This window comes from Rhea pennata, chromosome 16 (assembly GCF_028389875.1).
Source record: "Rhea pennata isolate bPtePen1 chromosome 16, bPtePen1.pri, whole genome shotgun sequence".
NCBI lineage: Eukaryota > Metazoa > Chordata > Aves > Rheiformes > Rheidae > Rhea > Rhea pennata.
Genome location: NC_084678.1, coordinates 7,300,766 through 7,310,758, shown reverse-complemented (window position 1 = coordinate 7,310,758; position 9,993 = coordinate 7,300,766).

Sequence of the window (9,993 nt, the reverse complement as noted above, 5' to 3'; positions counted from 1 at the left end):
CTCAGCTTGTGTCAGCTCTGTTCCCTTTTACTTTGGGCTTTTTTTTTTTAATAGCTGATGTAGCAATAAATTAAAAAAATAGGGGAAAATATAAATGAATATAGGATGTCTGCAGAGCTCCTTTAATTAAAAGAAAAATCTTAAAGCACTTTTCAGACCCTTGGACATCCGTTGTGAAAGGCCAGAGCCACTGGGAATCTACCACGTGGGAGGTCAGGAGAGAGAACAGCGAGCGATAGCATACCTGGAAATGCAGGGGGATCTGGGAAGCAGCCTGCAAATGATATCTGATTAACGCTGGGGGCAAGAACACAAAGCATTTAAAAATATTCTTTTCCAGAGAGAAAGAGCTAAATTAGGACAGAAGCAAAAGCCTGTTCTCGTATTTGTCAGTGGTGAAGACATTCAGGTTTTCCTTAATACTCCTGTTTTCTGCTGGTTTCTGCACCCCTGGGTGTGTTTGCCTCCCCAAGCTTCTCATGAGCTCCAAAAGGCAAGTTGCTCCAGTGAGAGGAGATGGTTAGGGCTTCTTCTTCCCAGGCCATCTGCTGTCCCCATGCAGCATTGCTCTACAAGGCATCCTCCAACGCCCGCACCACCACGGGCAGTGCCAGCCGCCGGTACTGCAAGCCAGGGCGCCGCGTGCTTGACTGCGCCTGCAGAATCCGCGGGCACTGACTGCACAGACAGCACCAGCCCCAGCTCCCAGCAGGGGTCTGGTCCGTGCGTCCCCTCTCCGTCATTGGAGCATTGTGCCCTGCGGTCCTCCCTCGACTGCGGGACGCCAGCGCGGACGTGGCAGCCGGTTTCACCAGGAGCTTGAGCCCTGGCGTGGGCTCCCTTGCTGGGTCCTCACCCTCCCGCCTGGCTGCCTTTTAGGCCCCTTGTGGGGCGCTGCTGCTGGGATGCTGAAGTGGATGGGATCTCAGTCTGCTCAGCAGGTAGCTGGGGGAGAATATTTGACCAGCCTCTGTGAAACCTGAGCCTGCCCTAAAACTGTGCTAAAGTCCATCAACATACCTATCAGCTTCCAGCCTCCCTCCTCCCACAGCTAAGTCCCTGCATGGACGTTCATCTGCAGTGGGCATGGGACATGCTTTTGGGGTATTACCTGGAAGCTGCCCATAGCTCTGACAGCCAGAGACATCTTTGGCTTGGAGTTTTCCTGAGAGCCAGGCAAGATTGATGAAAATACCTTGAACTTGCTGGGGATCTTGGCTCACAGTTAGCTCAGAAGCTATAACAAGAAACATGAGAAAATTTGGAGCATCTTAACACAGTAGTGGCTGTTTTTTATACACATGGGGAACCTCTGGAGAAGGGATAAGGAGATATTGGTGTCTTAGGGGATAGGAAGTTGCCCAGTCATTTCTGAGCACTTTTTTATTACTTGGAGGGCTTCTACATTCCTGGAGGGCATGCATAGCCTTTGCAGTACGTTGCAGGCATGTGTTGCCTTCATCCTCATGTTTTCCAGTGACTTGCAGTCTACCACATGCTGTATCCACTCCATCTGCTCAGTCCCTGCCCCGGGTGGGATAGGGCTCTGCTTCTCAGCCCTCCAGTACTCAGGACACATCTTCAGTAACAAATTCAGTAAAGCCAAGGTCGTCCCGAGGCTGTATCGTTAAACTGCTGGAGCGGTCCTGGGCAAGGACTCGCTGTGGGTCGTGTGGCCCTCCCCAGACCATTCCCAGTGGGCCGGGAGCTGCTGCGGGCCAAGGACTGTTTCCAGAGGCAGGTGACGTGGGGCCACATGGCTTGGTGGAGAATTTAGCAGAGAGGATTCAGCTTGTTCACTGCCATCTGGCTTTGGTGCCAGAGCGGTCCCAGACACATTTAATTTACTAGTATAGACATAGCCACAGAGACTAATCAACTTACCCAAGCTCACACAAGCAGCCTGTCTCCCAAATCTGGCTTCCTACCCCAACACAGGCTTGCTGCTTGCTTTCCCCTATAGGAGAGAAATAGGTTAAGATGGAGACAGAAATTTTATTGTTATTAAATCTTATGCTATTGCAGTCAAATCATGCTAGTAATGAAGAGCGCAGTCTAGCCCTTGCCTCTGCCCAGACTCTTAAAGTACAGACACTTACTTTGCCCTTTCCTTTCATAACCACGCACATCTGGGCTAATGTCACTGCAGGGAGCATGTGGAGGTCCCAAGCCAGTGGTCCGACCTCCACTGGTCACAGCTGGGTGACGGCTCCAAGGTGCCCTACGCTGATTTGAGGAGACAAGCTGGAAATCAGCCTCTGCGTGCAAGGAAGGGGTTGGGATAAAGGGAGATGCAGCTTCTGAGAGGCAGTTTATTTTTCAAATACCTTTGCACTATAACAAATATGGATGAAGGCACCAGAGCCGGCACTGGAAGGGGCAGGGGTGGCCAAACCTGCCCTGGGATTTCTTTCTCTCCTCTCAAGCTGGGGAGTGATGTTGGTCCTTTGGGTTTGGCCCCTTCAGTCACAGCCTCACCGTGATGACCCAGCTGGAAATTTTGAGCCAGAATATTAATTGCTAATGAACTGTCATGATCTTGGTATTTCGCAAGTGGAAATGGCCTGGTGGTTTGGCATTCTCGGTGCACTCCTATCTTCTGCTGCAGATCTGCCTCCAACTAACTTTGGGCTGGGCTCTGCGTTTGAACACAGAATCGAATACTGCCAGGAGCCTAGCGGGGCGCAGGGCAGGGGCTGAGGGGGAGGCTCGCTCTGCTCCTCCCCAGGGTCCCATCGCTCGGGCTCCCTGTGCAAATTTTCGGTGGAGCTGGGGCCCCCCATGGTAGAGCAGGGACACTGAGGGACCCCCTGTTTTCCCCTGCATCCCCCAAACCTCACCTTGGCTCAGTGGTCTGCATGGGAGGACTGTGACTGTTCTTCAGGCCCAACAGGACATTTGGCCACGGCTGTCCCTTGAGTGCAATGTCTCTGCCACCATCCCCTCCTCTCTACCGAGCTGACTACAGGTGGCAGAACAACATGGAAAGCTTGCAAAAGACCACACTTCTGTTAATTTTTATTTTTTCCCCCTCACTGTTGGCCTCCCTTGTCCCCAGGAACTTGCCTCCTGCTTCCAGGCAGTGGCCTGTGTCTGTCCGCCCACATTCGGGAAAGTTGTCAGATTTGATCCATCTGGAAATTACCCTTGGCCTTCTTGCTCCCTAGGAAAGAACAAAGTAGGGCCAATGGGCTGCAAAAAAACCCAGGGCAGCCTAGAACAGGCCAGTCCTGTCCCCATCCCTGCCCTCCCTGGGGCAGCCACCCCAGCATGCCGTCTCCCTTCTGCTCCTTCCCCCCTTGCACCAGGGCAGCATCCCCATTAGCACCAACAGGTCCAACTCCCCGTAACTTCTCCAAAAACCCCATTTTGCCATGGTGTATTCAGCCTTGGTGGGGTGCCTTGGGGTTGGAAAGGGCTGCGGAGCTCTCCCCCATGCAAAGCTATTACAGTAAATGCTGCCACTGCAGGGGAAACACATGCTGGGGGGGGGGACCGCAGGCCTGAGAGATTGATGTGGCCAAGATCTGGCAGGTTTTTCCAAAGGGTTTTGCCACTTCTGCGTCTGTGCACCTGTGCATCCATGACCCCTGTCGCAGCTGTCCCTGCTGACACCCCCTTCCCCAGCTCGGTGCTGCCCGCCACCCTAAAGCAGCTCACACCACAGTGCTGCCACTGGTCTCAGACCGCTGCACCTCCGGAAGCTGATGCTCCTACGACAAATGACAGCCTGGGCTCAGCGCTGACCTGGCTGCGGCGTTGCTGCTCCGCACGGCAATAGCAGCTGGGGTGAGGGACGCCTGCAGCCGTGCGGCTAGACGTGGCGGGGAAACGTGCACACGTGCTGACCTCAGAGCTGCGGCGGTGAGTCACGGGGCCCTTGCTGGTGGCGGGCCTGGTCGCCAGAGGTGCCCTTAGCAGAGGATGAGCTCCGTCGTAATTCAGGGCTCAGTGACTCACTCCTTGTGCCAGGAAGGCTGCAGAACAGTGATTGATTGAAGTAGAGATGTTTAACAGCTTTTAGGCCTCCTTTTTGATATGCCTTTACTGTTGGATGGAGAATCATTGATGTTTTCATTTCAAAGCCCAGAACTTACCACAGCAGCTGGGGATTTTTCCTTGTTGTACAGTTGGCTGGGCTGCTTGTTGCGTATGTTGTAGTTCCGTTTCTTTACCAGGAATCATTATTCTGAACAAGCAGCAAAGCAGTAGCAGGGGATGCTGAGCCTGACCTAAAGGTGAGAGGTTGGTGACTGAGCCTGGCTGTTTGCAACAGGCCCAGACACTTGCTTGTGCACAAGCTGGCAACCCCTGGACACTTCACTGCCTTCTTCCGCCAAAATCACCATGCTGAGGGCAGCCCACCCTCTACTGAGGTACAAGGAGGTGACACATCCACTTACCTCCTTTCTGAGGTCTTGGAACAAAGGAAAAGGCATTTGTGTCCTAAGAAAATAGATGGTTTTGGACAGTGCATGCTGGGACGGGCTGTGGCATCTAGGTAGAAGCCTAGTTTGCCCAGTCCCTTGAAGGAACCTCATAATGACATTTCAGAGAAACATTTTTCTATTTTTAGTGGTCACATTGCACAGAGCCAAGAAGTCATTAGATGAGTCCCAGGCTGTCGCCCATTGGCCCAGCACAGTGCCAGAGATCAGGGCTAATGTGAAAAGCAGTCGTGCATTTCTGAGGATGCTCAGAACAGCAGTGCAAGCAGCCCCAGGCTTATTAATACAATCGAGTCTCAGGAACTCCTGAAGCAGAAAGGTATTTGGGCAATGGCCCACTGCCTGCATTTGAGCTCTGCTCAGCTGGGCTCCGACTGTGGTGGGACTGGAGGTGTTTCTCTGATTTGCACCATATCCCTGACTGTTGCCTTGTAGGTCCAAACCTCATCTCTCCATTTGTCTGTCTGAGAGAGAACATAACACAATAGTCTGTAACAAGGTTCTGCTTTTGCCCGTCTCTCCCTGATTAATGTGAACTCCAGCTTCATGAATCATTCATGAAGCTTTATTTAGTATAATGATTTCTGACATCCAATGCCTGTGAGAAGCATTTTGGGGCAGATCATTTGCGACCACTGAACTTCAGAAATACCCCATCTGAACCGTGAGCCTGCAGAACGGGAGGGAGATGGGTGAAGCAGGCATGCCTCCCTCAGAGGGAATCACAGGTTGTTCTCTAATTAGCTGAATGTGTAAAAGCTAAATATTGACATAGCTTTGTGGTTCCCTGTGTCTTGCCATCACATTGCATGTTATTAACCTACATAATTGCCAGGGAAAGGAGCATCTGTGTGCGCTTTGGCGCAGCTAGGTCTGAAGAGGAAGGATTCCCCCACTGTGATGCAGCTGGCACTAATGGGGAGTGGGTGCCTGCTGAGAAGGGGGTTATCCAAAGGAATGGGAAATGACTTCCCCTCTGCAGCTGGGCCCAGGGACTGGAAAGATCCAGTCTCCCCTGTCCTAACGATGCTCACCTCCCACAAATGAAGCCCTCCTTCCTCTCCAAAAGCTTTTTGCTGCAGTGTGGCACTGAGCTCAGCTGGAAAGGTCCCTGTGCAGGTAAGCTGTGCTGTTTGTGGGGTGGGCAGGTATCCTGGTGCCTGTGATTTGCACCATGATGGTGGGTTTATGACCCTGACCTTGTAATGGAGAATGTGCCTGGATTGTGAGTGGAGACCTTTGCTGGGATTTGGTGTGTGAATAGAGGATGTTGTAAGGCACAAACCTATGGGAGGTGCTTTGCTTGCTGCTAATGCCTTCCTTTCGGCAAACTGTTTGATGTGAGGCTGTTCAAGTGGTTTGTAAGCCTCTGCCAAAGCTGTTATTTGCATAAGGCCTGGGATGCCTAGTTGCTTGGCTGAACACATGCATCAGCCTGTCTGAGGGGCTGTGAGTCTGGCTCTGGAGCTGACTGAGGGAGGCAGGGAGGGAGCCTGGCCAGGAGCAGGCATCCTGGCCTCACCAGAGCCCCCAGCTTGAGTGCCCTGATCTCTCCTATGAGCTTTGATGCAGAGGTTTTCCTTTTCTTTGGTCCTGGGCTCTGGTGTCTGCATGAACCCCCTGCGGTTTGAATTTTGCTGTGTCAGACACCTAGAACCTGCAAGGGCTGAGTGCAGAGTGACTGGAGAGCTCAGCACTGCCTTCCACAAACAAGCTATCACGTCAGTGGTCTGGGCAAACAAAATCTCCAGCCAATGGGGAAAAAATGGCCAGTCAAAAGGCCCTATGAGGGAGAGCCTGCTGTGCAGCAGAGCGGCTCAGTGGAACTTGCACTTACTCCAGTGTCAAGTGCTATTGCAATACCCCAGAGTCCAGGGCTCTTCCAATGCACTTGGTGTCTTCTTTGTGGTGTCCGGGTATCTCTCACAGTAACTCAAGACCTGCTAAGCCTGCCCTGCAGAAATAATGAAAAAATCAAACCCTAACCATTTCCAGCGCAGGGTTAACAAGGTGGAAATGGTGGGGCAGAGAAGGAGCAGGGGAAAGAGGTATGGATGCTGCTGTTTCCCACCTGGTGGGATAACACTGTTTTGCCAGAGATCTTGAGGTGCTGTCAGAGAAGGTAATGCTGTGGCTGGAGAGTTGAGGCCATTTTGCTTAGCAGTGCTCTGACTTCTCTCACTGCGGCAGCTGCTGCTTCCTAAATCTTGCCTGCAGCCCGAGCCTGAGTGTCCAGCTTCTTGCTGGCACCAAATCCCGGATGGTCTGTGCCTGCCTGGCCCATCCTGCTGCTGCCTGCAGCCTAGGCTCTGGGCCAGGGGAAGGAGGTTTCCATCTCCTCTGCCTGAGAACAGGGACCGCTGGCATGCAGGGATCTCACTCGCTTGGGATACCGTGTAAGTTTTGCAACCTTAAACAATGATGTTTTCTGTATGTCTGGTGGGGAAACGTGCGCACACTTCTCTCTGGAGCTCCCAGGGTATTTTGAATCTGCTGCCTGGATGAGTCTGGCTGTATGCAACAGGCTGAGCTGGCAAGTCCCCTCCTGGGCTGTGCCCCAGGGACTGGGGGAGCAGAGAGGCATGCACTGTCTGCGCTCCTGCTTCAGGGCAAGGCTCACCCCTTACTAGACCTCAGAGAAGCCACCTTGGTGCTCAGCCTGATCCCAGAGCTCCCTGGGAACTCTGCTTCCACTTTCCCAGCTCAGGGAAGTCCTGCCAACATTTTCCAGGCTTCCTTGGTGTACAGCTCTGTGCTGCTCCAGTAGATAACAGATTGGTGAGGATTCCTGGTGGGATTAATGGGGGTGAAGGAGCCAAGACATGCAGAGTGAGGAACAGTTCTGCCTCCTCTTGGCATGCATGTGGTTGTCACTAGGCATGCAGAGCCAGTTCTGTGCCAGACCCAAGGGCTTTGTCGAGAGCTGTTTCTGAGACCTGGCAGTACTTCAGACAGGCAGCTAATCAAGGTGGATTACTCCAGCAATGCCCCACAGAGCATCCTTGGGGACACAGCCCTGTCCCCTGCCAGTTCTGCTGCCATGGGCTCTCTGCCACATATGGAGATGTGGTGTGCAGTGGGGGCGATGTGCCAGAGCCCAGCAAAGGAATACCTGCCACCACGGCTGTCTCCAAGGCTTCCTGCTCCTTTGGCCCAAACCCTGGCTCCTGCTGCCAGCTCTGTCATTCCTTGTCATTCCAGAGTGAGAAGTGCTTCCATGTCCTGCTCCAGTGCTGCCTGGCTGTTTCTCCCCAGCAGTGTCCTGGCTGCATTTGGGGAGGATGGGTGATGACTTTGCATACGCCGTTCTCGTGTGGGAGAACTCGGCTATTCAGCACATTGCCTCTGCATACTCCCTTTGCCTTCACCACGCTGAGTGCATGTAATGGAAAGCTCTGTCCACCTCTATGTTCCTCTGTGCCAGCATAGAGGGTAGCAGGCAGAGGACCAGCAAAGGCTACTGTCACAGCCTGCCAGGCAAGCCAAGGCATGCTCATGGCAAGGGAAGTAGGCTCTGGAGAAGGAGAAAAAGCATCCCTATGTCCAAAAGCAAGATAATGGTAAAGAGCCTCAGCTGATAAAAGGTGGCTTTGATTGGGCTATGACCACCTGCTTCCTGTGGCTAGGATGTGTCTTGTTTGGGTGAGGAGTCACGTTTATATAAACCATCCCCCATAAGGAAGTGCAGGATGAATTCATTCATACATTGACTTCCAACAGAGATAATGGTTTCTTTTTCTACATGGGTATATTTATTTATTTTATGATGAGGCTAGAGGAATATCAGCTCCTTTTCCCTCCTGGGATCCCAAAGCTTCTCCATGTGGAGGAGAGCAGGGCTGTGCTTAGCACCCCAGCCAAGAAATTAGGGCACTGTGCTTGGCAGAACTGCTGCCACATGGATCTACTGAGTCCGAGATTTTTTACTTTCTCCTCTGGATTTGCTGTGATTGCTGCATTCTGCTGGGACGACAGATTCTCACTCCTGGGCCAGGCTGGTTGAATAATCCTCTTCAAAGATTTTGAAACCTGCAGTAATTCTTATTAGAATGGTTTTGATTCGTCTCTTGAAAAGGTCTCGCGTTACTCTTGCGTGCTGAACTGTTCTGTATTCAGGCCCTGATCACTGCGTCTCCTGAGCCAAAAAATAAAATATGCAGGGAGAAGGCTCCAAGAAAACACTATAAAGATGATCAAGTGTGTGTGGGATGTGCTGTGGGTGAGACCTAATTCCTCCATCCTCTGCCCCACCTGGAATGGACCAAAGCATGTTTCTCCATATGGAGCAAGATTTCCTCCATGATGCTGATGTCTTCCCCTCACAGAGGGGCAAAGCACAAAGCTGGGCTGAATCCCCTCACCCTACGCTTGCTGTGCTGGAGGCAGCAATGGACAAGTTAAATCTCTCTTCTCAAACCTCTGTCTCTGTAAGGTCATCTCTTGCCTGGGTTGGAAATCATCTCTCCATGCTAGCACAACTCAGAGCTCACCAGAGGCCCTGCAGCACTTCCGCAGTGTTACAGGCTGTGTCCTGCTGGGCTCTGCCCTGTTGTAGTGAGACATGGAGGTGCCTTCTCAGAACAAAGACAGAGCATTGGATATTTCCTATGGCGTTCCACCTGGTGTCAGTCCAAGAGGGACTGGTCTCAAACTCCTATCTTGAGGGGAAAATTGAATAAGCAAGAAATGGCAGAAGGAGCATAAAGGCTCTCTGCTCTGCGACAGTTACATTGCTGTGACATGCCATGATAGGCACTTGCTGCCCAGGAGCTAGATCCTGGAATGCAGCCTTCAGCTATGTTCCAGCTCCGGACTCTGTGTCCCAGGAAAAGTTCACACATATCCAAGCTGTAAGTCAGTGTGGTCAGTCCCCAGGCAGATGAAACAAACAGCTCCTCCTTGGTTGCTCCAGCCCTGGGGAAGTGGATGACGTGAGAAGGACTAGCACAGAAATGTCACACATTTGGCACAGGACTCACCTCTTTTCCTGCTGTCTCCCTGCCGTATGTCTAGGAAGCAGAGAGGAGTTCCCTTCACCAGCAACCCAGATCCAAAGGACTTTTGGTCAAAACATGCTGCCACAAAGTCCACTGCAGTTACGGTGACTATCTCCCTGGGCCTGTTGGAGCATTGGCCTGCTCTTCTGCACCAGAGGCAAAAGGCCCATATGGGTGCTAGCTGCACATGAGGATACAAGTGAGTTTCATCTGCTGTGACCTGAGCTGCAGTGGCAGGCCTGATGTTGCTGAAGAACTACTGGACTGTGGTAGGGACCTGCCCCTGGGGACATGAGGGAGGAGGATTTGTCAAGACAGCTCCAGATGGGTGTATATGGCCAGTGCAATACATGTTTGCCATGGGCCTGTGCCAGGGTAGGAGGAGGAACTTCCTAAACCTTCTCCAGGCCTTCTCACTGAGATCTCAAGGCCTCAGATAGCCATTTGCAGAATGAAATCTTCCCGTGCTGTTGCCTTGCCCTTGTCTCCACGAAGGAGCTGCTGCACCGGGCAGCCATCAGCTGGCTGGGCTGCTTGGTGCCTTCAGT